The sequence below is a fragment of the Panthera uncia genome, chromosome B4 (genome assembly GCF_023721935.1).
Source record: "Panthera uncia isolate 11264 chromosome B4, Puncia_PCG_1.0, whole genome shotgun sequence".
NCBI classification, from domain to species: Eukaryota; Metazoa; Chordata; class Mammalia; order Carnivora; family Felidae; genus Panthera; species Panthera uncia.
Window position 1 is genome coordinate 15437838 of NC_064809.1, and position 17000 is coordinate 15454837.

At 41.1% G+C, this 17000-nt stretch overlaps 1 protein-coding gene and 1 long non-coding RNA gene across 3 annotated transcripts in view; one reads left to right on the forward strand and one right to left on the reverse strand.

The window, feature by feature from the left end:
- CUBN (cubilin) overlaps window positions 1-17000 on the reverse strand; it is a 273177-nt gene that overhangs the window by 172797 nt on the left and 83380 nt on the right. The gene's annotated exons all lie outside the window — the stretch shown is intronic.
- Window positions 1964-16960, forward strand: LOC125920013 (uncharacterized). Of its 2 annotated transcripts, XR_007456910.1 has the most exons (4): window positions 1964-2054; window positions 3749-3939; window positions 8197-9525; window positions 15420-16960. It is a non-coding gene; the product is annotated as an uncharacterized LOC125920013 (long non-coding RNA). The 2 variants fall into 2 exon arrangements; XR_007456909.1 differs by lacking the exon at window positions 15420-16960 and having other exon boundaries at window positions 3749-3892; window positions 8197-8460.

Sequence of the window (17000 nt, forward strand, 5' to 3'; positions counted from 1 at the left end):
CAAATTGGCCAAATTATTTTTATTTACTGAAATGTTATGATATAGTTTGAAACATATTGATGAGAGCATGGAAAACTTTATCATCAAATTCTACAAAGCACCCTATGGAGCCTTCCCTAATCCCTAGGGATTCACTCACGAATTAGTTTTCCTTTGAAACCCCTCATCTTGTACTCGTGCTTCTTTGTAGAAATGGTTCCATTCCCCTCTGTTCTACTGCCAGCCATGTGAGCCTCGTCTCCCCTACTGATTATGGGTTTCCTTAGAGCCCAGAGCACCTCTCCCAGTCTCCTCTGTCTAGTTCAGGGCTTTGTCGAGGGCACATTCCCAATACATCTTCAATGAACAAAAACAATGGAACAAACACAATGATTTCCCCCACAGCTGCATTTATTTCAGTGGGATTTAATCTGCCCTATTACTTGAATCCTACATAGTTAGGTACATATTAGGGTCTTAGAGTCCTAAATTTCAGCATGATTCTTTTAGGCAACAAAGGGTCTGGATCCTTTGTGGGCCTCTCTGTAGAAGGGCTGGTGGCAGGGATCAGGAAGGGCCTTGTTCAAGATCATAATAAATTACAGATTTCTAAATCTTGGCCTGTCTCATGGAGTTCTCAAAACTAGCTGGTCATCAGTCATACATGCCTGTGATATTTGGGGGAAGGTCAGCAGAGATTTAAAGAGAGACATTCAGAAGTCTGTTAGATAACTCACCCTTAGGTAATAAACCTAAGCATTTGAAGCAAACGAATAAAGATGAAATTTATTTTTCAGGCTTATTGCTTCAGTTTCCTTTGTCTTTTTTAAGGCCGCTGCTGCTTTGACTAGGTATATTAATTAACAAGTGTCTCCTTCATAGGCTAGTTGACAGAAGCCATAATGAGGGAGCAAAAAATGGGAGAAAGAATAAAGCAACACAAAAAGAGGAGGGAAAACCCAAAGCCCTTCATTTCTGCCCTCAGATCCCTCCATCTAAGGCGGGAGGTACCAGTAGGGGAGGAGGGCCATGTTGCAATCTGTTTACTCCTAAGTTACTGCTTCACTGTAGGGTATTTATCCCAGCTTCAGAGGGTTTTTTTTTTAATTTTCTTTTTATTTTTTATTAAATCCAGTGTACCGATTCCAATCCCAAACTAATTAATACAAAAATAAACATACTGTTCCCAGGCAGAGGTATAATAAGCAAGAAACACTCCACTATTTTCCACTCCAGAAGGCTCATTCTTAACTCTGGGTTGTAGTTCAGTGACCAAAGCTTTAATTATTTCATCTTTACGCCACAAAACACGAGGTAAGATTTCCCCACCACCGCAATCGCTCTCAGCTTGATGGGTCTTCTGAAATGGTAGGCAGTGACATTTTGAGGAAGTGAATTTTAGATTTGCTACAAGGCTGTAAGCATTACAGTAGTTTTGCCTCCCCAGCTCAGCAAGGTTAAGAAAGCTGACATTTTCACATGACTTGGAGGGGACTTTTTTCTCTTCCTTCCGGATAGGATTACCTCATTGAAGGAGAGCCCCTGAATCCCAGTCCTTCTAAAATAACACATTGTGAATGGGATGGTGGGGGGCGAGGGGGGGCACAGGGAGTGGGGGTGGGTGGGGGGGAACACTGATGAATGACAATTAGTTTCTTTTTGCCTTTGGAGGGGAGAAAGTGATGCACACTGAAACATCGAATAGACATTGATGAAAATGCTTAAATATGTCAAATAAACAAATGAATTAATTAGTGGAGAACAATACCGCTATACAAAAGCACCCCAACCCCCAACCCTATGTCCTTCTGAAGTTTACACTTAATTAAATCGGGGGGTTTTTTGTTTATATTCACACAGATGGCTAACGTCACCTCAACAATTCATTCCCGCGTAAATTTACCACACAAAAAGGAACAGTCATTGTTCAAAGTACACAAATACTGGTTGCCATGGAAACCAGTAGGTGCCTGCTGCTCCCGATTCTGTTTTCAGAGCAGAAGGCTAACCACAGGACATTCCAGCTGTGACTCATTGCCACTACTGGCGAGCATTCTGGCTTGGTCCCGCGAAGGGTATGATTTCCCCTGTGTTTAGAAAGCCTAAAGATCCACAATATCTAAGCTTGGAATTAAGTCCACAGAAGGAAACGAGTAGAAATTAAGAAAGGAAAGATGGAGATTCTCACTTGAAATATGCAGATCTAAGTTCTATAACCGTGTGGAGAGGGGTGTTTCTTGTTTGTTTTTTTTAAATATCTGCAATGCTGCTTCCATTTTCAGGTTGGCGGTTCAACGTATCTTCAAATGTAAATATGTGTATATATTACAACCTCCTGTGTAGAATCCTTTCAATTATTCTCTTAAGGAGCCTGTTCGTTTAGGATTTATGTGGTGTAGGTCTCTGCACCCCCGCTCCACCCTCAAGTGGACACGCAGAGAGGAAGGAAATCTCTTGCCTAAGCCACATTTACCAATTTCTATCAACTTCCTTTGCATGGGTTTGATAATTTGGCACATGCCTAGTTTCTTAGACCATTAGGGACTTCAGACTCCAGGTGCAATATGAAATGATCCGTGGACTCCTTCTAATTAAGAACCATGCATGCAAGGTAGAAGATATAAAACTGAGGATGCCTCACTGACAGAGAGAGTTGAATTTTTGTAAGAGTAAGGATTTTGTAGCAACACTGGAACTCGAGTCCGGAGGAACCCAGTATCAGCTAACGTGAACCTCAACCTGTTCTCTCAATGGGAATCAACTTTATGAATTGCCAAGAACTCTCAGAACAGAAATGTGCTTTTGAAGTACTTCTTTGCTGCTAAATTTCTTTTATGATTTTGAATATTTGTGACTTTGATGAAAAAAAGTATAATTACTTCATATATTTATAAGCATGGGATGTATGGATATACTACCTTTCTAAACTCACTTTAGCATTACGGGGAGTAATAACTAGAATTCAGTTCTTTCCATTTTAGATTGGCATCTAATTCATACTTTTTCTAATTCATACTTTTTCTTATTTCCTTGACATTTTTCTGGAATAAAACTTGCTTAGAGTGGATCATTAATTTTAAGAATTAAATATAGACCAAATAGAGAAATTAAATCAAGGGGCTCTTGGGAAGATATTACTAAAATATGGAGAAACTTCAGGAAAAAATTTTGGTTCCCCTTCTACTACAAATCTTTAAAAACAAAAATAAGGTTATCCTTTAGAGTTTAACATGTATTGAAATATCCCACCTGCCATGAGGGAGAATTTTAGGTGCAGTAGAGAATCACCTAATGCTTATAGAAAGAACACAGTTAAACTTTCTGAGACCTATACTCAATGAATTTTTAGATTAGCTTTGTGAAGCCAGTGTCACCAACAGATTGTATTCAAACGCAAGCCAGGAAGTAATTTTATTGTAAGAGCAGACTAGAGATATTAATCGTGATCAGCCTGTGGGTACACAGTCCAGTCCAGCTCTAAACTTTCCTTAGAATGCAATCTTGTGAAAAGTCCTCACCCTCTCCTAGCTACAATTTCTATATAAATCTGGCACCATAATGGTATTTATCAGGTTGGTGTAATTAGCAAATGAGACACACTGTGTAATTAGGTTGAGTGTGAGACTTGGCATGTGGAATGCACTTAAAATGTTATTCTAACCCTTGGCATTTTTTTTTTCCCCAAAGAAACCACTCTAGAAATAGTTTTGAGAGACAAAATATGACGGGTGTAGAGAACTTGAGCTGACTCATGTAAAACACTTCACAGAAATCATCCCCGGCAGACCAGATGGGAAAGCAGTGAATCAATGAATCACTTGTGAAGAGACGGATGGCCAACATGAATCGCTTGCAGCGTGTTGCTATGACAACCTGCTTCTGTGTGGACACTGAGGCCATTCCCAAGTGTGGGGTGCGTGGCCCAGAGCAAACCATACCGTGGGGGACAGCGTAAGCCTGGTGCGCGTGCCGGGGTGGAGGGAGGTGGTGGATCCTAATGGGATGGTGGTGGAGACAGCTCTAGGAAATCTACCAAGGCTGCGCTGGCGAGGTGGGGAAGGGAGAGGCAAACGGTAGGGAAAGCGTCTCTGCACGTGTTTCTTCGTGTCACTGCCTCCTCTCCCATGACAGTCCAGCCAGCCTGCAGCTCTAGCTGCTTAGCCACCGGTGCTCCAAAAGGGTGGCAATTGGTGAATTCTTGGGGCGTTTCTTCAGATTTTCCCCCACCCCCGGAAAACAGCTCTAAAGGGACCCATGAAAAGTGCCTCATGAGAGTAGTTATTAAGAGCGTTTACACATAAATCTCTCGGATAAACCTAGAACCTTTCACATTTACTTTAAATCTGACGGGCTTCATAATATTCCTGGAACCACAGTAAAAGCTTCCAAACAAGATTTGTGGAGTTGGGCAAAAGTTCCCCTAGTGGATGAGAAAAGGCTAAGGCAGGGGTAAAAACGTAATCAGATTGTGGAGGGTAAATTAGGCAAATGTTAAAGATGAAAACTAAGAAGCAGAGCCTGGTAGATTGTAGATGGCTCCGCGATGGCCCCGGGAGGCAGCGTCTCCACCAGACACGTGGCCATGCACAGTGTCTGATATACAGGCACGCGTCTTCCCTGCAGCACAGGAAAAGCCATGCTGCCATGTGCTGACAGGGTGGGGCAGGAAATATGAAATACCCATCTAAAATTAAACAATTACTCAGAATTCTGGGCTTTGCATGACAGCAAGAAACCCATCGAAGACCACGTTCTGAGTTATTCTGTGTCACTCTGAATTAGATGTCGGTCTCACGCCCAGATGAGATCGTCTCCTTCCCATGTGACAGCTAGCCGCTGTTCACTCTTCATAGCGCACTGACACTTCTGTTTCTGCTTTCTATACATTGCTCGTTTTAGGAGCCACAAAGGCTGATTTGTTTTTTTCTTTTTTGCCTTTTGTTTGTTTGTTTGTTTGTTTGACTTTTCAAGTCATTGTCTACACATGTATATGTGCACGGATTGAACTACAAGAATGTTTATCTCAGCATTGCTCATAATAGTGGAAATTTGAAAAAGTTCTAAATGTTCCACAAGAATAGGTGGCCGTATCGTGATGATGGGATGTGCAATGTCATAAATGATGTGGCATAGTGAACAACACGGAAAAACATTCACAAGCTAGTGTGATCTGGGAAAAAGTCATTATAGGATAGTTGTGTCCAGAAGATCCCCTTTGCATATTAAAATAAAGTATATAAGGAGCAACTACAGGAAATAAATACCACCAAAAATTATTAGGAATGATGTTATTATTGAGATCATTTTTATTTTATCTAACTTTCTCTATATTTTCCAAACTTCCTGCAATGACTATGTATTCCTGTGTCATCAGATAAGTTTATTTTTTCAAGGATTATCTTTGGGGACCTATTGACATAGCATTGCATTGACATAGATATGCATTGGTAATGTTTTTCCACTCTCAGAATTCCATACCCTCTTAGGTTCGCAGACACCCAGCTGGTCTACTAAAAATATTATACTCTCTATTTCTGTAGTCTTTTATACGGATCTCAAGTTTATACATGAAAATTAGCCCATTAAAATGTTATTATATAAGGTAATCTCCTTCAGCATTAATTTAAAACCATATTTTGCCCCTAATGTTTCCTTTTTTTAAATCGTAACTAGGTTTTTATGATTAATTAGACTAATTCTTTATTTAAAAAGAATTCCTTCCGCTGTTCAGGGACTAAAGACTTCTTACAAACGTAAGTTCTGAGAGTCGCTGATGGAGTAGTAAATGCCTAATTCCCTCCCTGGTGGTAACTGAGATGCACTGAGAGCCAAGCCTACTCTCCTGCGTGTACATGAACATTTAATTCCATGAACCGAGGAGTTCCCTCTGCCAACTGCATCACTACAGCGAAACACTGAACTTTTCTTAAAAAAATTACTCTGCCTCCTAAAAGCCTCACCATCTGCTAGAGATGGACTCAGAAACAGGGAGAAATCTGCTTCACAGAACAACATGAAGTCATTGAACCTTGAGCTGGAAGGATCTAGAGTGCTGCCAGGCAGACTTTTCCCAGTTCAGGGAAGAAGAGGGGAAAAGCCTGTTAAATAAAGAGTAAATATAAGGACCGAAGGGTAAACATGGCATTTATTTTTTTAATTCTGAAATGTTGCAGTTGGAAATCTTTCCTATTTTATTTATTTTTTTAATGTTTATTTATTTTTGAGAGAGAGAGAGAGAGAGAGAGAGAGAGAGAGCATGAGCAGGGGTGAAGCAGAGAGAGAGAGAGGGAGACACAGAATCCGAAGCAGGCTCCAGGCTCCAAGCTGTCAGTACGGGGCCCAACACGGGGTTCAAACCCACAAAGTGCAAGATCATGACCTGAGCCAAAGTTGGACACTTAACTGACTGAGCCACCCAGGTGCCCCTCTTCCTTATTTTACAAAGTGGACAATCAAGCTAATTAATGAAAATCCACAACGATAATCCCTAATTTTAAAATTTAGCATTCTGAGCTATGGGTTCTCATTCAAGCCACGTGCCCCTTAGATGGTAGAAAGGAACTTCCATGCACTTGCTGATGGTCTGAGGAGAGAGCTAGGTGAGGTCCCCGAGGGAAGGAAGTGCGGATAGGGCATTTTCAATTTTTAAGCCTCTGATGTACTTCTTCCTGTCTTCAGGGTAGAGTGGAAGTTATCTGTAGGTCTGATTATTAATCATCCTCATTCTGTCTTTCACATTTGAGAGAATACTGAGAGGGGAAACACACAGAGTTTCTTTGGAATACAAGAGCAAAGGCAATCTTTTGAGGGCTGGTGGGTCTGCCTCATTAACTGCAGCAAATTCATGCAATCACATGAAAATTCTTCACTGTGAGGGATGGCCAGGAAAGATCAGCATTTCCTTCTGAGGAAAGGGATTTTGATTACACTGAGACAAATAGCTCTCCTTTTAATTTTTCATGATTTAAAAAAAAAATCACCCTTTGCTTGGACAACACCAGAATCTTAAATTTCTTGTAAAATGCATCTTGTTACTCTTAATGATAATATGAAGTATGTGGCTTAATAATCAATGAATACACTGCATTCTAAACTTTTGCACCCAGATCATGATTGGTACAATGCAAGATTCATATATAGTACAGAGACATAAATTGAATTGTTTGGTATATTGTTGTCAGTTTTTATGAGTGTTTTGGGATGGCAGTTGTCCTCAGAATTAAAAGAGCTTATCTCTGAATTCTAAGCCAAATGCAAGGTGTCCCAGAAGCAAACTTCCTCTGACAGACAGTTAGAGGAAGCGTGACTCATCTGCCCAGGAAGTGTTTAAGGAGGTGCCATGATGATGAAAGTCGGCTCAGACCCGTTGTTACTAAGACATAAAATATCAAATGCTTTTCTCCCGTTGGCAAGTGGGATACTGACTACCATACTTCTTAGATTCAGATATAGAATTCCCATGGCTTTTGTAGAAAAGCTGAGAGGCCAGGAGACAGAAGCCCTGCTTTCAATATATGGGACCAATCTATCCTCATCACAATTGGGAAGGCTGTTTTGGAAATCATAGCTTTGCACGGACTGCAAAATATTTTAGATAGCAAAAGTTAATCCACAAAATCATGTTTATGTTGAAATAATAATAAATAATACTTAGTAGCATTTAATAAGTAATATTTATTAGTGGAGTATTATTCTAAACCCTTCATGTATGTTTCCTAAATTTAAAATTCCTAGCAGCTCTATAATGTAGGTATACTGTTCTCTGCATTTTAGAGTTCTGGAAACTGAGCCATGTAGAAGTTTAGTAATTAAAGTCCTCAAGAATAATTTCTTTATGTTTTCTTCATGGGTAATTATATTTTAAAACAAGAATTGTCAAATTCAAGGATACAATAAAGTCCTTATTCTCTGTAATAATAGAGAAAACTAAAAATAATTTCTAGGGACACCTGAGTGGCTCAGTCGGTTAAGCGATCAGCTTCAGCTGAGGTCTTGATCTCATGTTTTGTGGGTTCGAGCCCTGCATCGGGCTCTGTGTTGACAGCTCAGAGACTGGAGCCTGCTTTGGATTCTGTGTCTTCCTCTCTCTCTGTCCCTCCCCCCCCCCTCAAAAACAAATAAACATTAAAGAAATAATAGTAATTTCTAAATTATAATGATCACATGCAAAACTCCTTTAGTCAATGGAATCAACATATTCTTTGTTATATTTAACAGAGCTTCGAGTGAAGTAAGCGGACTAAAATGTTGGCTGTATCATTTATCCTTTGTGAGAAGTGCCAAATGCATCAGTGACGCCAGCTGCAGACAGAAAGCAAGAGGAAACTCAAGTGTCTTAAGAGATGAACCATTAATTATATCTCAGCCTTGTCTTCGCCTGGACCAGCCCCAGTCCCATCCAATCATTGGTCCACTTCTGCTGATTTTACCTCCTCGGTGCTCTCAAATCCTTCTATTACATTCTCCCTTCTCAGCTTGCAAGGAACTGGTGCCCTCTCTCTCTTGCCTGGGCTGCAGCCACCCCCTCACTGGATCTCCACAGTTACTTTCACCTCCCTTCCATTTTCCCTTAAAGCCAGAGTCTTTAAAGGCGCCAATCTGAGCAGGCCGTTTCAGGCTCACACTCCTGAAAGACCTCTTGCTGCTCCAGGGGAGGTCCCTGAAACTCCTCATGCCCCCTCAGTGCTGGGCTACGCTCACTCGCTCGCTGGCTCACAGGGTCCCGTCCACCCAGAAGCCCCACACTCAGCCTCAGCCACACTGGACTTCCTTCAGTTCTGACAAGGATTTTCTCCTGGGCTCGACTCTAGCCAGGCCTCTCTGAACCTTCTTCCTGACTAAGCCTCAACCTTGGCCTACAAAAAATGAGGACTCTGGGCACACGTGCTTTCATCCACTCACGCCCCCCATATTAAAAGACTTAAACACTAACATGGTTTCTAACAGCTCAAGGTCACATCCCCAGGATGACCCCTGCCCCGCTTAAAGTGCCTGCCTGAGAAAAGCTCAAGGCAACCAGAAGAACTGACGGTTTGTTCCAGCCAACACCTGAGGCTGGGCCCCTGACCACCCTTTCATAGAACACTTACTAAAAAGGGCTTATAGGTGTGAATCCTTCCTCTGTCCCTTTGAGATGTATGTGTGCCTCCTAGGATTCAGGAGTACTTTCTCAAGGATCTGAGAGCCATGCCTTTGAAATGTAATCTTCAGGAAGGATGGGACCCTGGCTCCCAGTCCATGTGGGAGGGCAGAATCCTAATTCCCATGGCTGCAGCCAACAGCATGCTGCAGCTGGCCTGGCCACACTGACACGGACTAACCTTTTGTCATTTCTCACTTCCCTGAGTGTTCGGGCTGCTGCCCCCTCCCAACTCCCTCATTCTCCCTTTAAAACGTCCAGTCGCCTCCCTACAAAGCGAAGGGAGTGCGGTTCGTGCTGGATCCCACTGTAGGAGCACGTGACGGATTAAACTCTACCTTTGCCACTCGAACTCGCAGCTGCGTTAGCTCTGACAGTTCCTCCAACACAACTTCTCTTTGAACTTGGTAAGTTATTATTCCTCGGGGAAGACAAGGAAGGGACATAGTCTATGTGTCTGAAATGTATTTGAATGACCAGATGAATGGATATGGGAATGAATAATGCATATTTAGGGTGGTATGGCTTGAGGACATACCGCAGCAAATGCGGAACAAAACAACAACCCCTATTTGACTGTGTTTAATTCAGCATTTCTCAAACTGGTATTTGTAAAACATCTATCGACATTTGCGGCAGAGAGAGATATGAGGGCTTCCCCAAATAGACTTCCCTTTTGTCTGGGTTCCTGAATCACCATGTGGAAGGCAAGGAAGGCATGCTCTCTAACACGACTGAGAAATAAACTTGTAGTACACAAAGCATCTGAGAACGTATAACAACAGCTCGTGTTATCTTAACTAATCGCAATATCACCCGGGCCTGGTGTTTCACAGTTGCGGTATGGAAAATTGCGTAGCTCAGGCCGCAGACTTAGAAAACACAAGTGTAGGACTTGAAGACTCGGTTTGGGTCCATTCTTTCACTTGAAATGCATGATTTTGTAATTGGAAGAGGACACGGGAGTGTAATTAACAATAATATAAACGTCTGGTGGACAAGATGACATCAGAGAGAGGATTTGCCAAGAGATAACATCAATCTTATGAAGACTGGGAAATGCGTTGGACAGAAGTCACTGACATAATCAAGAGGATTTGAGAAGGGGAAGGACCGGAAAGGTATACAGAAATGAGCTGGAGAAAAAAAAAAAAAAAAAAAAGAAATGAGCTGGAAGATAATAGCGGCAAAGGTGCCAAATAAACACGGGTGGGGGAGAAAAGTTTCGAATCAGAACACAAAAATTGCAAAGTAAAGCTGATGTCTTTATATGATGAGATAAATATAATGATGGTATCACTGCGTCTTGGTGAGAAAAAGATGTGATTCATCTTATAGGAATGGACAAGTAAGACCTATTGAAAGAGAAACATTCAATGATAGCACTTGAAGGGACACATTAAGAAGATACCTATTAAAAATATTTATAACTCCCCGAAGAGAGCTTTGAAGTGAGGGTAAAATGTGCTGTCAGAGTCAAAGTGGGCTGCAGACAGTGATTTCAAGTGCTGGCCCAAGAGCTCTGAGGGTGGGGGGGTGGGGGTGGGGTGGGGTGGGGTGGGGGCGGTGGTGCCGTCTCTAGTGAGACTCCCGGAGACTTTGGTTAAGTAGGTCTGGGGTGAGGTCTAGGTATATGTTTTTCTAACAAGATCTCCAAGTGACTCTGGAATGCAGCCAGTTACAGGGGCTTCACCTTCACATGGGGTTCTTCCTCAGTAGAGATTCCAATTTGTTCCCAAGGAAATATGTGGACACTAGTGCAGCACAAAGAGACACACAGGGGTGGCAAAGGGGAGATAATTTCAACCATCTGGACATCTCTCAGATGTCAAAACTGGAAAAAGCATGGAATTTGATGAATTCTTTAAATGCTCTCCTCTCTCAAAAAGTAAACAGTGAAGAGAAATGCTACTCTGGATTAATTCTGGACAGCAGAAAAGTGGTTGTTAATGTAGAACAAAACACTAGGAGACACTGATCCATGTCCCTGGAGACTGTGATACTGACTATACCAGCCATGGGCCTAAGGTTTTAGGGAGTCCAACTTCAAAAGGAGATATGAGCTCATGGACCAAAACAATTCAAAATTAAAGAAAAAAGAGAAGCAATAGAGAAAAGAAAGAAAATTCAACACAGATGACAAATTCTCATAAAATTAAATTCTGCCCACAAAGTCAGGAATAACTTTTGGGGCAATAAAAAGGGAAACCTCTGAAGAAATCAATTAAGAAGGAACAATGGAGCTTATATAGCTTTCTGACCATTTTATGAGCACACAAATTGGCTCAACTTTGGGAAACTGCACAGTTAGAAAAAATGTCTACTTTCTAAAGCTAAGATTAGGGCAAATGAAAGATCAAAATATGGATGGATCGACACTTTCAGAAAAGAGCATAATGTGATGAAGGGAAAACAAACATATCTAGTATAATTTTGAAACTAGAACAAGAGACAATGAGATCCAATTTACATGATAAGGCAGTCAATTCCTTTAAATGAATTTTTTGGGCTTGATTGAATTATATCCTGCACTACAGAAAGGTATAGTTATCACAAATTAATTGTGTAACCTTACTGAATTTATGAGTGTAAAGAAATGTTTTAACATGCCAGCAGAAACCATGCCCCCACACACAATCTATGAGCCACACTGGCCAGAGGACTGGACTTCACTTCTCCTGGCCAGAGCCGTCATACTGCCCAGAGGGGCATGCATCCACAAGTGGGCCAGATCCATGCTTTTACTGTCAGGCTCAAAAAGATGAGACCCCGGGGCACCTGGATGGCCCAGTTGGTTAAGCATCTGACTCTTAGCTCAGGTCATGATATCACAGTTCACTGAGCCCCATGTCAGGCTCTGCACTGATAGCATGGAACCGGCTTGGGATTCTCTCTCTCCCTTGCTCCCAGCCCTTCCCCTGCTTCTTCTTCTTCTTCTTCTTCTTCTTCTTCTTCTTCTTCTTCCTCTTCTCTCTCTCTCTCTCTCTCTCAAAAATAAATTAACATTAAAAAAAAAAAAAAAAAGATGAGAACTCCGTGCTGGTAACTGGTCACCAAGGGGAAGCCTAGTTGGTTGTAAGAGCTCGAGGCAAATGGTCATGTGGAGTCATGGCTGGGGCGGCCATATTGAAGGTAAAGTTCTGAGGCTGCAGAAAAGCAGAGGAAGCTTTTGGGAAGACAGATGGAAATGGAGTATACATGTGCAGGGAGAGGCCACTAAGCTGCTTTTGTTCCTGCCCTTTTCCAGCTTCTTAGTTTATCCTGGGTCATGAGGCTTTTTACTTTCCTCAGAGGACAACCCTTTCACAATTCTAATGGTTTAGTTCAAGTGTGTATCTGCAACCAAGAGCATAAAACACAACAATGAAAAATAGTAGAATGGCCAGAGGTCTCAAGGAAAATGTTTCAACTTCCAAACTGAAGAAAAGATTTATTCTAGAATCTCATGGGTAAGAATGACAGCATTTTTTGGAAAAATTCTAAATTGGACACTAAAAATATTTTGTCACTATAAAAAAAAAAAAAAAAAAAAAAAAAAAAAAGGTGATTATAATAAATGACCGGTGCTTATCTATGAAGAAGTGTGCTAAAATAATATAGACTTCTCTCTGTGACAGTATTATGGTAAATCTGCAGTCTCCATGGACATCTCCTCATGTCATCTCTGAAGGTGACAGAAAATTGTGAGTGTATGCACAGAGGGTGTGTAGTGTCATAACTAAAAGCATTGGCCGTGCCACAGGGCCTGGTAGAAAGCCCGACTTCAACACCTCTAATGTTTCTGACTGTGGACATTTGCCTCAACTGTCTCACCTGTCAAATGGGGTAATATATCTTACATTATAGGGTTGCTGTAATAATTACCTAGCAAATAATAAGAAGTGTTCAAGAGAGGTCAGCAATTACTATCATCAAATTGTTTGAATAGTGCTATCCCAGAAGTGTCTGACAATACATCATCTTACCAAAGAAAGATGTTATATTGGAGTATTTGAAACAGGCGCCATCTTTTTTGACATTTTTATCAACTACTTTTGAAGAACTAGTAGGCCAGAGGCCAGTAAGTCTATATGCAAATGGATAATTTACAGACCAAAGAAGCGGGGTTTAGAAGGTTCATAATGAGTTCAATTCGCAGGCAAAATAGTCAAATATAATTTAAGTAGGAATGATATCCTATGCATGGCTCTGAAGCCATTACAGTTCGTATAAAAGTGACCTGGAGAATACAGGTATTAATATAGTCCAACATTATACCTTGACTAACAATAAGCCCTTGTAACCTCAGCCTACATACAATACCAGAAGTATATGAGCCAGATAATACAGTCCCAGCATACTTGACCCTGGCCAGCTTCACTGGAGTGTTGAATCTAACCCGGGGCCACATTAGAAGAGACACTGACATACAAGACAAAATGCAGAGGAGGGTGTCTTGTGAGAGCTTGCCTCATAAGGATGAGTTAGGGAAATGTAGGATGAGGACTGGAGAAAGGAAGCTAGGACTTAATGCCATTTCTTTGAGAGAACTCAGTGAATTCATGGACTTAAACCTCTGTCTACGCTCACTCTCTGCCCTTTGTGCTTCTTCGTACTGTGGTCCCACTCTTGCTCCCCCTTCCCCCAAACACCACTTTGCCTGGAGTCACAGTGATCTCCACGGGACACTTCTTAACCCTAAGATCCCCCTTGGGCCCTGGGGAGCCTCTCCCCCTTGTTGATCACTGTCACCTTCTTTATACTCTCTGCCCTTAGCGTCCATGGCACAACCACCTCAGAGTTTCACTCTTTCCTCTACATGCCACGAACACATGCTCCCTGTCGACTTAACACAGGCTCTGGCCTTCCTGCACATCTCTGTGCTGATGTCTCCCAAACCCATCACTTTCATTTGTATACTCAATCAGCTATTAGAAATCTCCTCCTCTGTGCAGAGACTCAGACTCAGCATAAAAATTAAGAAGTGAAATCAAGTTGTGGGATGCACAAAGAATCCTTAAGGTTGACTTCCCATAACTGCATGGACAGTATGGTCTTATTTATTCCTTTAGGCAAGTGACCCTTCCTCCCATTGAATATTTAGTTTCCAAATCTGAATCATTTTGTTTTGCCCAGAGGACAAATAATAAAGGATGGTTTAGCTTCCCAATGGGCTCTCTACCAACCCACACCCCTCAGCAAGGTTGGGCACAATGTCCGACCAGCACCTAATCGAGTCCTTCCATAATCTCAGCTTTATTGATTCAAAATAACTCAATTCTGGCCGCAGTAACAGTCACTCAGCTGGGACCTGGCTCAGTTACTTGAAAAACCCTTTAACTACAAGTTATGAAATTAATGGAAACTAGATTTTGTGTTTGTGGCTTTTCTCTTCTTAAGTGGTTATTTGTGCTTTTAAAATTTTCATCATAGACCAGCCATTGTAGCAATAGCTCTGACCTTGCCCCTTGGCTTACAGAAGCGGAAAAAAATCTCCTCCCTCTGGCAACACTGTCATTCTTTGGAAGGCTGTGCTGAGCTTTTGGTTCTCATTCTGTACTTTTGCTGCTTTCACCATCAATGTTGCACAAGATAAATGGCATATCTCTCACGTCATCGATGGAGGGCCTTTAATTAGTGGCTCTGTGGTTGTTGGAAGAGGTATTTTTTGGTTGACGGTTTTCAAACACTTCCAAAAATTATCTGATGGGCCTTTCTGTTACCTTTCCATCTTCAAGTAAGCCCGCAGAGGTGGAGTCCAGTCCCTGGAAACATTTCATCTCATTTTCTCCCCATTCTTTCTTCTAAAGCTTCCTTTAAGGTCCAGGTCGGAAGCTTCCCCTCTTCCCCCCCCCCCCCCCCCCCCCCCCCCCCCCCCGCAGCTTCCTCCATTGTACTTTTATCAAATCACTGCTACGGTGCCTAACATGTGCTTATGCACACAGCGCTCTCCAAGACCATGACTTGTCTTTTGCTTTGTGCTCAAAGCAGTAGAACTGCGCTGAATGTATAGGAATTGGACAAAAAGTTCAGTTTGGAATTCAGTCCTTTCTCATTAATTAATAGCTATCGTCAGGCTGATGCTAATATATGGCAGTGATATTCAAGTTATAGTGAGCTCACTGGATTCCTATAGGCTCCCAAGTCCATAATCAATGCCTGGGTCACAAATTCAGTAGAAGACGGCTCGTACCTTCAAAAAGCTCATAGTCCAGTAGGACATGTGGGCACCATCACAACTGGTAAAAATGTGGTAAGGTAAATTGCTGTGTTTGAAGTATGAGCAAGGGGCTTTGCGAGCAAATTTCCATTTTCTCTACAGAATGCACAAGATCTTACCACATGAAGAAAATAAAAGGATGGCCACTCCAGGTAAATGGAGCGAGACAACCATGCCATTATTAAGCCTGTGAAGACCATCTGAACACCAGATGAAGAAAGATGACTTTAAAACCATTGTCAAGTTCATGTTTGTAAGTTTGATGTTATATCATACTTCCTTTGAATACTAGTAAATATAACTTTCTAATGGGTAAACACTATGGCTGCTATTTCAAAACTATCTGTTTTGAAAAACAAAAGGGCTATTTGGAAAAGTTATGTTAACCTCAAACAGCCTCAATCAGTGCTAATTTTTTTAAAGAACTGGTGAAAAGAAGGTTAAGAAACTTTTACAAGGATGAAGTTTTCCTAAGACTATGTCCTTAAAGTTACAAGTGCTGAGGGTTGGAAGTCTTTGTAAGCAAGACTTCAAAAAGGTCAAGAGCTCACGGTTTATGGGTGCGAGCCTTGTGTCAGGCTCTGCACTGACTGTGCAGAATCTATGTGGGATTCTCTCTCTTTCACTCTCTCTGCTCCTCTTGGGTGTTCTCTCCCTCTTTCTCCCTTTCTCTCTCAAAATAAATAAATAAGCTTAAAAAAACCCAGAAACCCACTAAGTCACTAGGTGGCACAGAGGGAATGAGGGGAATTTCATAATGTTAGCAGAGTGAGTACTTGTCACTCAAGAAAAGATTGTTAGTGAAAACATCATATGTGATTCAAAAGTATTATACACAATGTCGATGAATATAATGATGGTATTTTAGATGGGCTCAAAAGGGATTTTATTAATGATGAAAACCTGACGTCAAAATATGTCAGTGGCTCCAAATTGTTTTATGAAGTGTAAAAGCAGAAACGATAATTTCTAAATTAATATAATAGTTTATAAGCCATAAAATTTTATATACGAATGCATAGTTACATTAATAAAGTAAAACAAGTAGGTCCCTAACGTTTCAATCTGTAGCCCTAAAAAGCCACATATGCAAATCAGCAAAAAATCTTTTATAAATAAAACATCTTATTGTAAAAACAGCAGATTACCTGATATTTTGGGTTGGCTAATTTTCAAGCAAGTTTCATTGAATAGCATTGTATACAGAGTTGAATAAATGCCACAGGTGGTCATTATTGTAACAAATAGAAATTTCTGTGTTACCAAAAGAAAAATGAACTGAAGTGAAGTTTAAAAATAAAACAAGAATCAAATCATGATTTCTAGTTATCGGGCAAATTCGTTATTAAATAAAGCCATGGCACCCAAACATTTTCTGATCTCCTGTTTATAGGGAACAAAAGTAACAAAAAATAGAAGTTATTCTATTATGTCTGGGATTATTTAAATAACATGAGGTCAATCAGTCCAGCAGTTACATTGAAAACTAAAAACATAGGTAATCCTTTGTGTATATAATTTAGTGGATTAAATATCCTTAGTATTAATACGATGCAGTGAAAGTGACACAAAATATACCTGTTCAAATACCATGGGTGGTTGGCATATCACAGATGTGTAGGGCAGGGTTGGAGATTCGGTTCTATGAAGCACAATAGTTTGGCTTGCCTACCTGAATCTGAA